The sequence below is a fragment of the Ailuropoda melanoleuca genome, chromosome X (genome assembly GCF_002007445.2).
Source record: "Ailuropoda melanoleuca isolate Jingjing chromosome X, ASM200744v2, whole genome shotgun sequence".
NCBI classification, from domain to species: domain Eukaryota; kingdom Metazoa; phylum Chordata; class Mammalia; order Carnivora; family Ursidae; genus Ailuropoda; species Ailuropoda melanoleuca.
The window spans coordinates 102,094,198-102,113,184 of NC_048238.1; positions in this window are offsets into that span (position 1 = coordinate 102,094,198).

Below are 18,987 nucleotides of genomic sequence, written 5' to 3' on the forward strand. Positions count from 1 at the left end.
CACAGCACAAGGTATAGACTTGTTGAATCACTATGTTGTACACCTGAAACTAGTGTAACACTGTGTGTCAACTAGACTTCAGTAAGAAAATAATTTTAATTTTTTTTTAAATCTTTTTTTTTTTTTTTATTCGACAGAGATAGAGACAGCCAGCGAGAGAGGGAACACAAGCAGGGGGAGGGGGAGAGGAAGAAGGGCTCATAGCAGAGGAGCCTGACGTGGGGCTCGATCCCATAACGCCGGGATCACGCCCTGAGCTGAAGGCAGACGTTTAACCGCTGTGCCACCCAGGCGCCCCAAGAAAATAATTTTAAAAACCCACCCAGAAGAGGGGAAAAAAAGATAGTATTTAACTTTTGGCATTGTGAATAGTGTTACCATGCTTTCTAAGAGTTCAGATAATGACAGAGGACCTGTTGCCATGATTTAAGGCATGTGAGCGACCCACACATCTGTTATCAAACATTTTGTTCATTCATGAGACATTTTAGTTGCAGTCTCTGCATCAGGAAATACAACTTTATTTAGATTCAAAGCACAATCAGGGGACAACTTGACAGTGGGTGTTCTGTCATGTGGTACTCCCTGACTCCTCACTGAGTGCGGAGCTGGTGCAGGGCTCGATCTCACCACCTGGCCATCACAACCTGAGCGGAAACCAAGAGTCAGAGGATCAACCACCTGTACCACCCAGGTGCCCCTCAAACTGTTTTTTTTTTAATTTCTAAGATTCTGATTAAAACAATAGGAAACATAAAACAAAAGATACAAATTAGACTTTGCTTCTGTATCTGCATATTTGGCAGTTACTGCAAAGGTTATGGCAAATTCCTTTTAGTTTATAAACTTTTTACCAAAGAAAATTAAAAGATCTTTTCTGGTAAATGTTCTGTAGACCTTGTCCACAACCCTGTTAAAAAGGGGTGTGTTTTGCTTACCTGAGGCATTGAGGCTTTCACAGTGAAAGTGTTTGGATGCTCCATCGCACAGAAACACTTGATGAGATTTTTATTTAATAGAAACTGAAGGAAATAGCCTCCTTAGAACGGTGCCAGCAGGATGGCTTTCACTGCTATTGGCCATAGAAAAGGTGTGCAAATGGCGGCCTGCCATAAAATCATATCTTCAAAGTGTGGTGAAAGAAAAGTGTTTTTCTGTATTTAGTAAAAGCATCGAGGATGAAAATGTGGGGAAAAAATGATAGCAAAACAATGTATATCCTGCTTCTCTAAAACTCTTTGATGATCTTTGAAGAGGCCATAATTTGCCTAGAAAAGAATAAACTGCACTTGAGTTGTTCAGTGGTATGTGTACATTTCAACAAACATACAGGAAAAAAAACCTTTTTGGAAAAAAGACTGCTTTAAAACTCAGGGAAAAAAATGTCACCATTTAAAGTCATGAGACCCTTGCCAAACAAATAAATAAAAGGTACATTGTTTGAAAATAGAATTTTAAAATTTTAAGACAGCCATATTTTATGTGTTTTCCACAATGTATAGTATCCCGTTGTAGGGCTATACTATGGTTGCTTTGTCCATGAATCTTTTCGTTGATTCCAACTTTTCACTGGCACAAACAATGTTGCTGTATTTTTGTACATATCTCATGGTTGGGGCTGCCAGGTAACATGCAAAATACCCAGTTAAATTGGAATTTCAGACAAACAACAGTTTTTTTTTTTTAGTATAAGTATGTCACTAACAATACATGAGAGATATAGAGAGAGATACGCTATTTTTTATTACTTATCTGAAATTCAAACTTAATTGGATGCTCTGTATTATTATTTGCTAATTCTGGCAACTCTACTTATGGTCCAAATTTTTAAGAAGTTATCTAGGATATATACCTTAGAGTGTGATTGTTATGTTACAGGAAATAAACATGTTCAACTTATTTCCAAATTGGTTGTATTTATTTACATATCCGCTGGAAGTTCTATGAGAACTCTCAACACCCCGTGTTTTCAGTAATATATCATATTGCCAGACTTTTTAACTTCACCAATTTGGTGAATGTGAAATTATATATTACTGTGTTTTTTATTTGAATTTCTTTTTTTAATATTTTTGTATTATGTTAGTCACCGTACAGTACATCCCTGGTTTTTGATGTAAAGTTCGATGATTCATTAGTTGTGTATAACACCCAGTTATTTGAATTTCTGTCATTACTAATGAATTTCAGTATCTTTTCAAATGACTGTGGACCACTTTTTTTTTTCTGTGAAGTGCCCATCCATGATTTGTGCTTCTTTGTTTTTTCTATTGACTTGTCATTTTGAAGATTTGGAGGATTTCTTCATATATTCTGGACACTAAACCATTGTTGCTTTTATATGCTGCTTCCAGTTTGGGGCTTATCTTTTCAAATTAAGAGTAGTCTTTGTTGCTTATATATGGATAGGTTGGCTTCCAGAATCTCTATTTAGTTTCGTTGTTCTCATTGTTTATCCCTTAGTTCAAAACACATCATCTTAATTATTATAGCTGTATAAAAATATTGCATTATCTGATAGGGCATGTCTCCCAATTTTTTTGAGAATTGATTTAAGGTCTACTACATGGGCAGTTTACGTTAATATTCTGTGTGTGTTTAAGACTGTACATTATCCAGTTGTTGAGTGCCAGGTTCTATACATTTTCATTAGACTGAGCGTGCTATTTATGCTTTTTAAGTCTTCCAGATACTTAATATTTTTCTGCTTAATCCATCAACTGCTTAGAGAGGTATGTAAAAAACTTTCAATATAGTGATGGATTTGCTTATTTATTTTTTCTTGTAGTTATGTCAAATTTTACATAATAAAATTTCAAGCTATTTTAAAAGCTATTTTTAGTAGGTTCTATCAGGCTTAGAATTGTCTAAGTTCTATGATGAATTGATTCTTCTATAAATTATTCTATAACAATAATATCTGCCTAGGATCTGTTTTGTCTGATATTAATGTATCCAAGCCAAATTTTTGGTTACATTTATTTTGTATAGCTTTCTGTTCTTTTACGTAAATATTTTTGTGTCTTTATATTTGTGTGACTCTTGTAAACAATATATGAAATCGATTTTTTTAAACCTCTTATCTGAAAACCTTTTAACTGGAAATCATATTTTGTATTGATTGCAATTGCTGATTTATTTTTATTTATTTCTATCAACTTATTTAGCATTTCAGTTTGCCACTCTTTTGCTAGGGTTCTTTTTTTTTTTAAAGATTTTATTTATTTATTCGACAGAGATAGAGACAGCCAGCGAGAGAGGGAACACAGGCAGGGGGGAGTGGGAGAGGAAGAAGCAGGCTCATAGCAGAGGAGCCTGATGTGGGGCTTGATCCCATAACGCTGGGATCACGTCCTGAGCCGAAGGCAGACGCTTAACCACTATGCCACCCAGGCACCCCTAGGGTTCTTTCGTTATTTTTTTTCTTTTTAATTCCTTACTTGACTGCTTTTGGTGCAACTGTGATTCTTTTCCCTGGTTTCACTTTTCATAACACTGTTTGGAAGTTATATATGCACTCTCTTTTAATTATTTTACTAGTTCATCTAGAAATTTTAACGTGTATGGGTAATGTAACAAATGCTAAAATTATTAGCTTTTTCTATTCCCAAACTATACAAAAACCTTAGAAAGCTTGAATTCCAGTTACACTATCTCAAATTATATTCTTTTCAGCATGTTTTTTAGTATTTTTAGTTTTATCTTGATTTTCTGTTGACATGTAGTGATTCCTATTGATAGAAAATGAAGCAAAATGTTTTATTAAATATTTTCCCTTACATGAGCTTAAGTACCACATAGTATTCAATTATTTAGAAAAATCATAATTTAACTAGATCACTTTCATTGAACATTCAACTTATTTCCAAACTTTCACTATTACCAACGGTAGGCTTGGTTGACAGAAAATTATTTAGAGGTAAACCCAAATAGCTCATAATAACAGTTAACATTTATTTATCACCTATATGAAGTAGTAATTGTGCAAAGTGTTTTCTTTAAGTTATTTCATTAGTTTTCACAATGACTCTGATGTAGGCCCTATTATTAGTGCTATTTGGGAAATCAGGGAACTGAGACTCTGAATTTATGTTACCCAGTTAAGGTCACACAGCTAGTATGTGAAAAAAGTGGGCTTTGGATTCAGGCAGTTGACACTGAGACGGAGAGCCAAACAGTGACAATTTTTTTTAATATACAGTTTTTAGAGTCTATTTAAGGAATCAGAAATGGTGTCATGGTACTCCAACACATGCTGAAAATTATCAGTTAATGATAAAAAGCGTGATTAGAAGCATTCATTATTGACATATTGATTGCGTTGACTCTCTAGTGTTTTAGCAAAAGTGTTATCTCGCAGGTACTTTTGGACAATGGGCTTTCCAGCCTCTTTTCCCTCCAAGGCAACATGAGCCATTGACTGCAATTCACATGGCTTAATTTTTACAATTTCTTGTGTTCAGGCATGTGTGCTGTGACCTTCAGGCCTTCCTAACAAAGAGATTTCCTAAATAACAAAATAGGTACTCATTATAAAGAGATAGGTACTTTAAAAAAATATGCCTCTCTTCCTAGCTTCCATTGAAATAGGATTAAATGAACATGAATATGCTTTATACCACTATTCAGAAACATTCCTCTAATGTGATGATAAGAATAGCTATAATATAATTTAATTGTAGATGTAAGTCATGAAAGGTGGTTACAATCTTGACTACTTTAATCTAACCCGAAGACCTAGAATTGATTGATTTAGTGAACAATTATAGATTTTGATTTAAACTTACTAAGACTAGCATGATCTTATTGATTTTTCTATTTGATATCATAGACCGTTCAGTATGACTTCAGACTTGCATGAATAGCAATTTAAATGTCTGAAAACACAGTATGCATTTTGTAAAATTAAATGTCATTATATTCCATTCACTTAAAATAAGAGATGCTTATAGCCAGAACACCAAAATGCAAGTTGCATGAGGGCAGAGATTTCTGCCTATTTGTTCACTACTATTGTAATATTTCCTTGGACAAAACCTGGTACAGAATAAGTACTTGTTAAATATTTGTTAAATGAATACACAACTGAATATTTATTTCTCAGCGGTCACCATTGGGTGCATATCAATTATATGTTACCAGGACAAAAAAGAGGCTCAGAGTGCCTTGCTCTACAGCAGCAGCTGTCAACAAGTGGCCTGGCTGCACTTAGAATGTATCTGGAGCAGGAATGGTAGTTTGAAAAAGTTCCCTTGATGATTCAAAATTACACTCACTTTCTAACAAGTTTTCCCAGTGCCATAAGTGCAAGCTACTTATCGTGTTTCTCCCTGGGTAGATTTTTTTCTATTACGCAGTGACCCTCAAAGTTGAGCATGGCCTAGCATGTCTAAGAGTATTTCCTCATTGTGAATCATCCTTTGTCCTTTGTTCAATAAAATATATGTCTGTATTGTGTACAATCAGATGTGATAAAGAGTTGGGAGGCAATTGTATAGGGTTAGCTGGAATGAAATGAGGTAGCAGGCGGAATGTTAACACATGGTGGATACAATTACCAATATCGGAAGAGCCATTTTAAATATTCCATTTGTGTGTTCACTGATTTGCAGATGTTCTGGAAAACATCCTGTGATTTCATATTTAGCATCTGAATCAAGAGACCATTCTAATCATTTTAAAAGCTTTTTATTATAAAAAGATTTAGGGGCGCCTGGGTGGCACAGCGGTTGAGCGTCTGCCTTCGGCTCAGGGCGTGATCCCGGCGTTATGGGATCGAGCCCCACGTCAGGCTCCTCCGCTGTGAGCCTGCTTCTTCCTCTCCCACTCCCCCTGCTTGTGTTCCCTCTCTCGCTGGCTGTCTCTATCTCTGTCAAATAAATAAATAAAATCTTTAAAAAAAAATAAAAATAAAAAGATTTAAAGGAAGCTGTGTGTTATTAACAGCTATTGAATATACACATTCTGGAGAAAAATATTTTTGAACGTTTTCTCTTGCAATTCTCATGGAAAACTGGGCAGTATTGTGTATTCTTTCTCAAAGAGGAATGTTGATTTAAATTAATATAGGTGTGCCCCAGTATATGAAGGCCCAGTTTATGAAACTGAGTTGAAAGACTCTGTTGGTTTATTTTATTTTCTGTCGGGAGGCAGTCTTCATGCTCAGAAAATCCAGCAAGATCTATTACAGAGCACAAAGATAGCAGTCTTGAATTCCTACCCTGATTTTGCCTTATAAGATAAGACAATTCACTCTGTCACCCTGGGATTCCATTTTCTCACTTGTAAAATAAGATCATTTAAAAAAGTCCTCTAATGTACAAGCTTCTATAGAATAACTAACACTTAACCAAATTTTGTTCTAAATCACGGTTTCCAAATGTCCAGTCCCAGCTTGACAACGTAAGTACCTTGTGTAGAGCTGTTTAAAATCATAGATACCATGGCCTCACCTCTAGATCTTACAGAAACCTGCAGTTTTGTAAAATGTTTCGTTAAGTATGCTCTCTAAGTGAATCTCATGTACTGCTCCCCCCAATTCCCAAGTGTTGGAACTCCTTTTTAAAGCACCTCCTGAGATTGTTAAATCTATCACAGGCATATATTGGTCAGATTTTAAAATATACTTTATATTACATGTCATTTCATGTAGCTGATTTAATTATTCTTTTATGTCCTTTTCATATGAAACACTGCAATTAAAATCTATTATGTAAATTTTTCCCCTTCTCTCCTTATTTCATATTTCCTAGTTAGGCTTACTTTCAAGAGGTGGAATTAGCAGACCAAATGCTGTAAACACTGCCACACAGGCCAGAAGTACAAGGATGAGGTGAATGAGGCACTCACCTTGGACACCAAATTTACATAATATCTTAATGCAGAATTTGAGAACAACAAAATTGTTTTAAAAATCCATGATGAACAAAATAACATTTTAAATAAAGACAGGATGAATTTTTTTTTCCCTTTTGCCTCAGGCTCCAATATGGCTCAGCACGACACTGCTGCCAACATCAGTTGAATATTATCATTTCTGAAGACATTTACAAATTTGAAAGGTGGAAGATAATATCTTAGTGTCATAATTTATCTCATATGTATTTACTTATACACATCTTTATGACACAATGCCATAATTAAACAAGGTGGCTTTCCTTTTTTTTTAATAATATTGTTTTATTATCTTAGTCACCACACAGTACATCCCTAGTTTTTGATGTAAAGTTCCATGATTCCTTAGTTGTGTATAACACCCAGTGCACCATGCAATACGTGCCCTCCCCACCACCCATCACCAGCCTATCCCATTCCCCCACCCCCCGCCCCTCTGAAGCCCTCAGTTTGTTTCCCAGAGTCCATAGTCTCTCATGGCTTTCCAAATCATATTTAATTTGGCAAAGCAATGTGAATTACAAACAGATGAGAAATAATAGGAAGTGCTACTTTTTCTGTGTTTCTTTCTGTTTTTGTTTTATATTGTTTAAGCTGTGCTGTTTGGTCCATACTGGCTCACGATTATCATTTTCTTGGTAGATTGTTCCTTTATCAGAGTGGAATCTCTGTCTTCGTTCCCATTAATGTTTTCCACCTTCAATTCTGTTTTTTCTGAATATTAACATTGCTTTGATTTCTTTTGTCAGTAATTCACTTGAATATTTTATTTTTAACCTGTCATTTTGCTTAGATATGATTCTTGTAAATAGCATATAGCAGGAATTATTTTTGTGGCAATTTAAATGTCTTTTAATAAGCATTCTTAATTTATTTCCATTTATTGAGATCAATGGTCTATTTTGTGTATTTACCATGCTTTTGCATTAATTATTTTGTTCTCCTTTCCTGTTTCCTCTTGGTTTATTGAGCTTTATTCTTTTCCTGCTCTATTTGAGTACATCATCACATTCTATTCTTTGATTGGCTTTCCTTACATTTTTACCATTTAAACAAAAGTCCAAAATTATTGGGACTACTGGATATCTACCTGCTAATAGAATGAAGTTGGACTCCCATCTCAAACCATATACAAAAATCAGCTCAAAACGGGTCATAGACTTAAACATAAGAGTTAAAACTATAAAACTTTTAGAAGAAAACATAGGTGTAAACACTTGTGACCTCAAATTAGGTAATAGTTTCTTAAATATGATATTAAAAACATAAGCAACAAAAAATAGATAAATTGGATCTCATCAAAGACATTTGTACATAAAAACAGTTGTACTTCAAAGGACTCTATCGAGAGAGTGAAGGAACAATCTGCAGAATGGTAGAAAGTATTTGCAAATCATATATCTGATAAGGTATTTGTATACAGAATATATAAATAATTCTTATACATCTACAACAAAAAGATTAACAAATAATTACAATATGGGTAAAGGGCTTGAGCATTTTCTCTGTTAAGATATATAGATTGCCAGGGCACCTTTGTAGCTCAGTAGGTTAAGTGTCCAACTCTTGATTTGAGCTCAGGTCATGATCTCAGGGTCCTGAGATTAAGCCCCACTTTGGGCTCCATGCTCAGTGGGAAGTCTGCTTGGGATTCTCTCCCTCTCCCTCTGTTTCTCTCTCTCTCTCTCCCTCTCTGTCTCTCAAATTAAAGAAATCTTTAAAAAAGAGATATACAAATGGCCAATAAGAATATGAAAAGATGCTCAACATGACTAGTCATTAGGGAAATGCCAATCACAGTGAAATGCCAGTTCACCCCTATTAGAATGGCTAGAATAAAAAAGAGAGGCATTAACAAGTGTTGACAAGGATGTGGGGAAATTGGAACCTTTATAAATTGCAGGTGTGATTGTAAAGCAGCGCCGCCACTTTGGAAAACAGTTTGACAGTTTCTAAAAATGTTAAACACAGAGTTAACACATGGCACAGAAATTTCACTCCTAAGTATATACCAAAGACAAATGAAAACAAATCTCCACACAAAAACTTAATATACAAATGCTCATAGCATCATTGTATTTAATAGCCAAAATTGGAAAGAACCCAAATGTCTATCAACTGATAAATGGATGAACATAATGTTCATTCACACAATAATCCACACAATGGGATATTATTTGTCAGTAATAAGAAATAAAGTACTGGTACATGCCACACTATGAATGATCCTTGGAAACATTATGCTAAGTGAAAATCAGACACATAAAGCCACATATTATGATTCAATTTTATGAAATGATCAGATTTCAGAAATGAAACAGTAAGTACATTAGTGGTTGTCTAGGGTTGGGGGAATGGGGTAAATGGAGAATGATTGCCAATGGCTATGAGGTTTCCTTTTCAGGTGATGAAAATGGTCTAAAAGTAGTGTTGATGATTGGGCACCTGGGTGGCTTAGTCAGTTAAACATCTGACTCTTGATTTCTGCTCAGGTCGTGATCTTGGGGTCGTGAGATCCAGCCCTGCATTGGGCTCCATACTCAGCAGGGAATCTGCCTGAGATTCTCTCCCTCTGCGCCCCCCCCCCCCCCGCTTGCATGCTCTCTGTCTCTCTCTTTCTCGCAAATAAATAAATAAATAAATAAATAAATAAAATCTTAAAAAACATAAAAGTGATGATTGCATAACTCTAAATATACTAAAAACACTAAATTATACAATTTAAAAGGGTAAATTTTATGTTATTTTAATGATGTTTTGATAAAGCTTTTATTAAAAATCTAAAATCAGGCATGCCTTGGTGGCTCAGTTGGTTAAGGGACTGACCCTTGATTTTAGCTCAGATCATGATTTCAGGGTCCTGAGATCAAACCCCACATTGAGCTCTGCACTCACGGGGAGTCTGCCTAAGATTCTCTCTCTCCCTTTCCCTCTCCCTCTGCCCCCCCACTCTCTCTCTCCCTCTCAAATAATAAATGAATCTTTTTAAAAATCTAAAATTAGGGGCGCCTGTGTGGCACAGCGGTTAAGCGTCTGCCTTCAGCTCAGGGTGTGGTCCCGGCATTACAGGATCGAGCCCCACATCAGGCTCCTCTGCTATGAGCCTGCTTCTTCCTCTCCCACTCCCCCTGCTTGTGTTCCCTCTCTCGCTGGCTGTCTCTCTGTCGAATAAATAAATAAAATCTTTAAAAAAAATCTAAAATTAATGAGTGTGTCTATCTTTCTAAGACAACTTGTCCTGATGTCCTTATATTCTTGGGGTAGATTTTCTTATTTGGATCAAGATTCCTTTTGTGCTTTATCATTTTTAATGGAGAGGTCTCCTGCCAGGGAGGTTGTTTTAAATCATACATGTCTCTCCACGTTGGGTAATGTCATCATAGCCTCTGCCAGGCTGTTTTGGGTTTTAAGACTCCAGGGAGTTTTGTGAGTGGCTTGGAGCTCTCTTTATTTAGATACTGCAGTTCTAGTCACCATGTCTTCATGTGGCACAGGCTGAGTTCCCAATCTTATGGTAGCATTTAGCGTCCTTTTGTAGGACCGGCAACCTTGGGAGTACAGTTATATCTGCCCCTGAATATGGGCAGAGAGTTCAACCCTAGGGTCTGGCTTCATGAGTGAAGCCAGGTTTTGCTATCTAACCACTTCAGCGATCGGTTCAGTCTCTGTTAGCACAGAACATTAAAGTCTGGCCCCCAGTGCTTATTTCTGATCATGGCTTCCTGTAATCATTCAACTTCAGCCAGTGTTCTGGCCTATGGATATTCTACCTTTGTATTTAATACAGTTAGGCATTCTTAAAAAAGAAGACAAGCATTTTTCTCTATTTTTAGTAAAGGAGGAGGCTTTAATATGTGTTCAGTCACTGGGAAACTAACCAAGGGTAGGAAATGGTGCTAGAATTTATCTAATATAAAATAGTTACTATGAAATAGTGTGCACGTGCTAACAATGTTGTTTAAGTCTGGCTACTGCTAGTGAAGCTGAACATTTTCATGTATCTTTGCTAGCATTTTATCGTTCATTTTAATGAATTACCTTTGTATAACCTTTTCCTCATTCATCTCTTTGCAACTTGGTTCTTTCCTTATCAGGTCTTATGAGCTGCAAATGTGGTTCACTTTGCTTTTTTTGCTGTTTAATTTTTTAATTTAGTTTTTTTTGTAATGTTCAAAGTAGCTTAGTTGTTATTTAATGAAATCTGTTAGTCTGTTTTGTGATTTCCTCTTTTAATACTGACTCCTTAAACACACACACACACACACAGAAGAGATTAGCTAATGATCCCCATGTGTTTGGTATAGGTCAGGAAGCAAAGAAATTTTCAAAACAGGACCAAGCACTGGGCAGCACTTACGGTGTTTAACAACTTTTCCTTTGCTAGAGTGAAACTGAATAATGCTAATAATACCCCTTGTGAAGATGCACTTGTCATCAAATTTGGTATTTATGATGGTCACAGAAATAGGAATACATTTCTTGAGGTCTCTTAAAGTTGCTATGGATTCTTGATTTTGAATCTGTCAGTCATCAAACTTTTTCTCTCATCATATTTCCATTTTCATACCTCAAAGGAATTACCATGGATGCACAAAGAATGAAATTTCACTGGCATGTTGCAAAAGTTGGCATCAACACAGACTGCAACTGAGAAACAAAGAAATGGGACTTGAGCAACAGCTGAGATGTTTTCTATTAATATTTAAATTGAGTTTCTCATCGGAGACATGTCTAGACTGATTGACTTTTTTAAAGAAACACACTAAAACTAATTTTACTTCACTACTGAGCATTTCTTTGGCAAAACTATATAATTTTCTTTCTTTTTCTTTTGTCAGTTTTTATTTATCTTGCTTCACACCTCAAAGCAGTCAATAGTTTCTTTTTGTACAAAAGAGAAGTCAAATTATTTTTTTTAAAGATTTTATTTATTTATTCAACAGAGATAGAGACAGCCAGCGAGAGAGGGAACACAAGCAGGGGGAGTGGGAGAGGAAGAAGCAGGCTCATAGTGGAGGAGCCTGATGTGGGGCTCGATCCCATAACGCCGGGATCACGCCCTGAGCCGAAGGCAGACGCTTAACCGCTGTGCCACCCAGGCGCCCCAAGAAGTCAAATTATTTATCATAGTATTCAGAGTCCTTTATAATTTGGTCCAAACCATTTTCCTTCTATTATCTTTCTATGATAATAATAATTCATTTTACTAATATTTACTTACAATGTGTCATGAATTCGTGTAAGCCCATTACGTACATTTTCTAATTTAATCTTCACAACCTTCCTGTGAGCTTCCATTTTTAAGATGAGGAATTTGAGGCTCAAAAGGGATAGGTAATGTGCTCAAGGTTAGATAGTCAGTTTGTCTTATGGCCAGTCTCTCTGGTTCCCCAGACAGTGCATTAACTCTCATATTTCTGATAACCAGGCCACACTGGCCTATGTGTCATGACTTAAAAAGCTCTATTTCAAAAGTCCTTATGTCTGCATGTCTTTTGCTCTAGCCCTTGTATGCCTTAACACTCCCTACCTACAGATCAAAATCTTTCTCATTTTTTTTACATCAGTGCTTTCGTCAGATGCTGAGAACTGCCACACTAGAACACTCAAATCCAAATAAATCTTTACTCTTATATGTGCCTTTCACACTTAGTGCATTTTTGTTCTGTTTATTATCACTATTATTATTACTGCTTGCTTCTAAGTTCATCTCCCTTATTAGTCATTACCTTCTAAACTAAAAAACTGCTCACATAGGAAAACCTCAGAACCACACCAGGTTAGGGCTTGAAAGAAGGGATCTTAGAGATCATCTCTTCAACTTCCTCCCACTTCACAGATGGAGAAAATGGACACCAGGGGGACTGACTTGCATTGGATTATACATTTTATCAACTACAAAACTAGCAATAGAAGCCAAATCTCCTGAACCACAGGACACTGGCTTTTTTGTCTGCATGCCAGGGCAAGTCATTTATTCTCTTAAGACACTATTGAGAATACTCAGCCCCTGCCTGTGGTAGCCAGTAGGGTAATCTAGTCTTACTCTGGTTTGGTCTGCTTTCATCTAAGGGTAGCCTAATCTAGTATTGTAGTCTTCCCAGAGTTAATGTGTATAGTTTCCCTTGGGTGTTCTTCTGTCTTATCTAAGCTCCTTGGTCATGCAGAATCTCCTCAGAGAGGGATATCCATGTCTCCCTTTGAACATACTGTCAGCAATATATGCACCAGCCCTCTCTACATCATCTCTCGGATTGATGTCTGTCTGGGTCACCCAACCTTTCTTCCTACACCTCTATCCACCATTTTCTTTTACCCTTAGACATGAGAACCTTCAATGCCTGGTTATTTTTAATTGAATAACTTACTTTTATATTAAGAATTGTAGAAATATTTTGAGGCCTAAGTTTATAACATCTTCCGAGAGAAACAATTTGTTTGCTTATGGCCAGTGGATTACCAGGGATTATGATTGACAGGTGGGCATCAGTTCTCTCTCCCTCCTATATTACAGCTTTTATTTAGCGTGTGTACATAGATACTAAATATAGTATGTGTTCGTGTGTGTGTGTGTGTGTGTGTATTTTCTAGTTGTTCTTAGAGGAAGGTTAGTTCCAAATCACTTAGTACACTATTGTCAGAAGTAGAACTCTCTTAATAACTATCCTGTTTTAACTATATGTTATTGTTAGGCAAAACAAATTCCTTACCCCTTATTATTTTAGAATCTCTTGCCTAATCTCATGATTATTTTTCCATATGAAATTTAGGATATTTTGTCAAATTAAAAAATGAAATTTCATTGCATTTATTGATTTATTTAGGGAGAGATGACAGTGTTTTACTAGGATTTTATTAGGATGTGATTTGAAAAAATAATAATTTTGGCCCCCTACTTTCAATTTTATATCAATTATTTTTATGTTCTTCATGATATTTTAAATACAAATATGCCTAATTTATTACTTTCTGCATGAAGCTAGTGGATGGAGCCTTTTAAAAAGAACATATGATAAATGTATTTCCCTATTTCTTACCTTATGTCTTTTTTTAATAATATTTTTTATTGGGGTGCCTGGGTGGCGCAGTCGTTAAGCGTCTGCGTTCGGCTCAGGGCGTGGTCCTGGCGTTCTGGGATCGAGCCCCACATCAGGCTCCTCCGCTGAGAGCCTGCTTCTTCCTCTCCCACTCCCCCTGCTTGTGTTCCCTCTCTCACTGGCTGTCTCTGTCAAATAAATAAAATCTTTAAAAATAATAATAATAATAATATTTTTATTGTATTATGTTAGTCACCATACAGTACATCCCTAGTTTTTGATGACTTTTAAATCAAGAACTAATGTTGAATTTTATGCATGACCTGTCTTTTAATTTTCCTTTAACTAATGTTTATTTTATGTCTATTAGGTTCCAGACAGTCATGTATTGTAGGTATCACAATGAACAAAAGAGAGAGAAACAATTTCCAGGCTTTAATGAAAGTTATAGCCTGTGTTACTCAGGGTCCTAGCAAGAAACAGATGACACACTCAAAAGGGGTAATTCAAGAGATTTTGATGAACAAAGATACAAAGAAATGGGCAGGATCAAGGAAAACAAACTATGGGAAAACATACCTGGGTCGGCAAGATTGTAAAGTTACCAGTATCCATGTGGGTTCAAGTGATGTCACCTGATTCTTTTATCAAGTTTTTCAACATCTCACCTAATGATCTTTACCATTAATTGATTATGCCAGGATATATCATTCCTTTAGGGGTCACAAAATGGAGATTTTCTCATTCTATATTGCTCTTGAATTTATCAGTGTATACTCTTCTATAAAGAAGCGCTCTCCCTTATTCATTATTTGGTTATCCTAAAATATAATTGATCTGGAAAAAGAGGGTAAATGCTTCATTTTTCCTGTTATTCATCAGTTTTGAGAACAATGAGTTACTGACTTAGTAACTTTAAATATTATCTAATAATTTTTTATCATTATGGATTTATGTATTTTTTATATTTGATCTTTTAATCCGTTACAGTCATTATTGCTCAATTTGTGCCATTTTTTTTGGTCAGCGGGAGTTCCATCAAGTTCTATATTCAGATTTTACTGAACTTGAAATTGGGTTCCCTCTTTGAATTATACTCACTGATATCTACCCCTTTTTAGATACTAGATTTTGCTACTAGATTGCTGGGATATTACATGAACACCCTTGCATGTTCTAGTCACCAGCCACACATTCGATAGTGTCCATTGACTAACATTCCAAGTTATCACCAATTAACTCTGGTTCAAATCTATGTTGTACATGCCACTTAACTGAGATTTGTTTTTCAGATGTCTATAAATTCACTCTATAGTTTATAAATTCACTCTATAGTCGTGGAACTTAGAGCCCTCCATGATTTATCTTCAAAGTCATTTCCCATTTCTACTTCCTCCCACATCATTGTTGCTCATTTGCCTTTCTTGGCCTCTGAAAAGACAACTCTATGTTGGATTCCTCCTTTAAGTCTAGGTTTGCGGCAGTTTCTGAGCTAATTTTGGAAAGGCTAAATAGAATTTGAAATCAAAACAGTAAGAAATGTGCTTGAATTTTTTGTTAATTTATCTAATTCCCTTTGTTCTCATTCTAAGCTCTCACCATGGGAGTGTTCAGAATATTGGGTTTCTAGGTGGGTCTTGCTTTCAGGAAAAGACTACTCTCACCAGAGTAATTCATGTCCTATTCCTTTTTCAGTTATATTTCTCATTATAATCAAGTTCCTGACGTTCTCCTTGTAGGTGGCTTTCTATATTACATCCTTTACATAGGCCATAGGGAAAGTCTATAGGGACTAGATGTCTCAACTACAGTGTCCAGTTACTATCACCGTCCAATTTCTCACTGTAAATGAATCATTTGTCTTTTTTTAAAAGATTTAATTTATTTATTTGACAGAGACAGAGGCAGAGAGAGAGGGAACACAAGCAGGGGGAGTGGGAGGGGAAGAAGCAGGTTTCCCGCTGAGCAGGGAGCCTGAAGTGGGGCTTCATCCCAGAACGCTGGGATCCTGACCTGAGCCGAAGGCAGATGCTTAACGACTGAGCCACCTAGGGGCCCCATTATTTGTCTTTCTGATCAATCTTGTGAGCTAAGACATTGTGAATCTACCCCTTAAGTAACAAGTCCACTGTAGATATGCTGACAACTCAAATCTCTGAGTGGACAAGGCTGAGGGCTAGATCCCAGACCTTGGCAACACCATAATGAATGTATCACTGTGAGGCAGTCAGCAATCTCTCCCCTGGTGACACAAGTCTTTGTGTTGGCTTCATCGCCATTTGTCTTTTTTGAACTTCTGCAGGTACAATTTGCAAGGCCCCACCAATTAAATTATGATGTAATGCAATGAAAAAACTGAAGTCATAGAAGGGAAGAGTGTGCCCCAAGATCACAAAGAGACATGGAAAATTCATGATTCATTTCAGGTCTCTTGATGCTCAGTTGAACATTCTTTTCCTTGTTTAAATGGTTCCAGATGGATAAAAAAGCACTTTCCTATTCTCACTGGGACTTCATATATATTTAGGGATTATAAAACTCAAGTAATGCCTGAGACCTTACAAATCATCTAGTCTACTGTTTCTTAACAGGGATCTATGGACTGGATACATTAGAATGACCCCTGGGGATTTCCATTCTATGGGAGTAGGATTGAGATAAAAGACTATTTTTGTAAATTTCCCAGGAGATTCTCCTGAACAGAAAGACTTGGAAATTTTTGATCTAATAAACTTATTTTTACAGATGAATTAACAGAGGCCTGGAAAGGAGAAGGAATCTTCTCTTTGTATATAATTTCTTATTTAGGGGCTGGAGTCCCATCACGCTTGATTCTTCATCAGTTACAACTCCAGCACTACAGACTCTGTGTACAGATTGCAGCTTTTCAGTGTAAAAGATCTATGTTAAGGAAGTCAAAAAAGCAGCACAGTATCCTAGAGTAAATCCTAGAGCAGATAGATATTCATTCCCAAATATCATTTGAACAGAAGTGTTTTCTGCTTCCGTTGCTGCTACCTACATAATTTGTGCTGTTGGACATATTAAAAAAGTCAGAAAGCTCCAATTAGAGGAAGGCAATAGCAAATATTGTCATCACTGAATTTAGAGAAGTAACAGTAGATGAGGTCATTATGTCAAAGTCGGATGCACTTTGGAAATATAATCAGGTTCTGAATGGCTCCACTGCAGATTATTCAAGTTTTTGTGGGTTGTTCTCAGCTACATACCAGGATTAGGAATGTAGATGTACTTTAATATTATGGGAAGTTCTAGAGCTGTAACTTTAACCCATCTCAGGGGTTCATATACCTATTTCAATTGTCTATGCCGATACCTCTTTAGGTGTATATATCTATACATTATTTTCCTTAATTATATCAAGCACTTTTATATGCCAGGCACAACCATAAAGCATTTCATAGTCAGATAAGGGAATTAAACAACTCATATAGGTCTGAAATAAGAGAGAAAGTCCACTAACTGTTGTATGTGTTCAGAGACAGGAACTATCATACTCAGTGTATGGGAAATAATGGGAAAGATTGATGACATATGAGGTAGGCCTTAGAGAATGAGTAGCGGAAGGAAAAAGGAGGGAGGGAGAGAAGGGGAGAGAGGAAGAGAGGAAGGGAGGAGAGACAGAGAGAGAGACTGAATAGAGAATATAAGCATTCATTCCAGGCATAGGGAACTGTATGAACAAAGCCATGGATACATTGGTGTACAAAATATATTAGGTCAGACTAACTCAGAGATTTGTACTTTGCATCTCTTCTTTGAAAGGATATTTCTACCCTCTTAGTTCCCTTAAGAAACTTTCTTTTTTAAAATGTATTTATTTTTCAGAGAGAGAGAGAGAACAAGCAGGAGGAGCAGCAGGCAGAGGGAGAAGCAGGCTCCCCACTGAGCAAGGAGCCTGATATAGAACTCAATCCCAGGACCCTGGGATCATGACCTGAGCCAAAGGCAGACGCTTAACCAACTGAGCCGCCCAGGGCGTCCCTCCCTTAAGAAACTTTCAGATTAAAACTACTGTCTTTTATGTATTAATAAAGTGTAGTGGCTTTAACAGATTGGTGGTAAACAGGCAGGTGTACATGAACGTTACCTATAGGCCAAATATAGTATTGACAGAAGACTGGAACTTGATAATGACATTGTGACATGAAGACTGGGAAAATGAGCAGAAGGTTTGGAATCAGAGGGACAGGATTTGAGTTTCTTCCCTGCTACTAAGTAGTGGTATGATCTTGGGTTTTTATTCAATATCTTTTGGACCTCAACTTCTTTATAAAGAGTATGAAAATGCCTCTCCTTTCTAGCTCTCCACGTTGCCGTAAGGATCAAATAAGGTAAGTGAAAAATTAGGTGTCAATACAGAATATGATTATTACTAGCAGTAATAATGGTAGTTTTAGAATTTTGTATCATTTAAAGATTTTCATATATATGCCAAATGAGGATTTTTTTCCATTCTTTTTCAAAGCATTAATCTTGTAATGTCAGAAATAAATTTCTAAGATGAGTCACTGGTATAAAGATCGCATTCTGATTTATAAATGCTTTCTGGATGGCTTAGAGACATTTAAATGTTGATAGGGATATGAAAGGCCAGAAGGCTGAATCACTGATGGGAAAAAGAATCAGTATTTGTGCATTGATCAGACTTATTAGCCAATATTATCTGCCTATAGGAGTTGGACAGAGTGACTCTCCTTGCATCCTTTGGGTTCACATGTATTCCTATTATCATTTAACCCCTGAAGCTGATTTTAGAAAGGTGACTTTTGTTACTCAAGATCACTGCAAACAAACTCCCACTTCTAAGACATCAAGCCGGAAGATTTGTCATGAGGCCATCATATTATGTTATCTGCCAAATATATTAAATATTTTTTTCCTCAGTAATTTGCTTTTGGTTTTGTTGATGGTATTGTTTTTTAGAGAGAGAAGCTACTGACCTTAATAAAATAAAGAACGTTCTCAAGCAACCCACAAAGAAAGAAATGGAACTAGTCAACAAATATTTTTACTCTTACTAATAGTCAAAGAA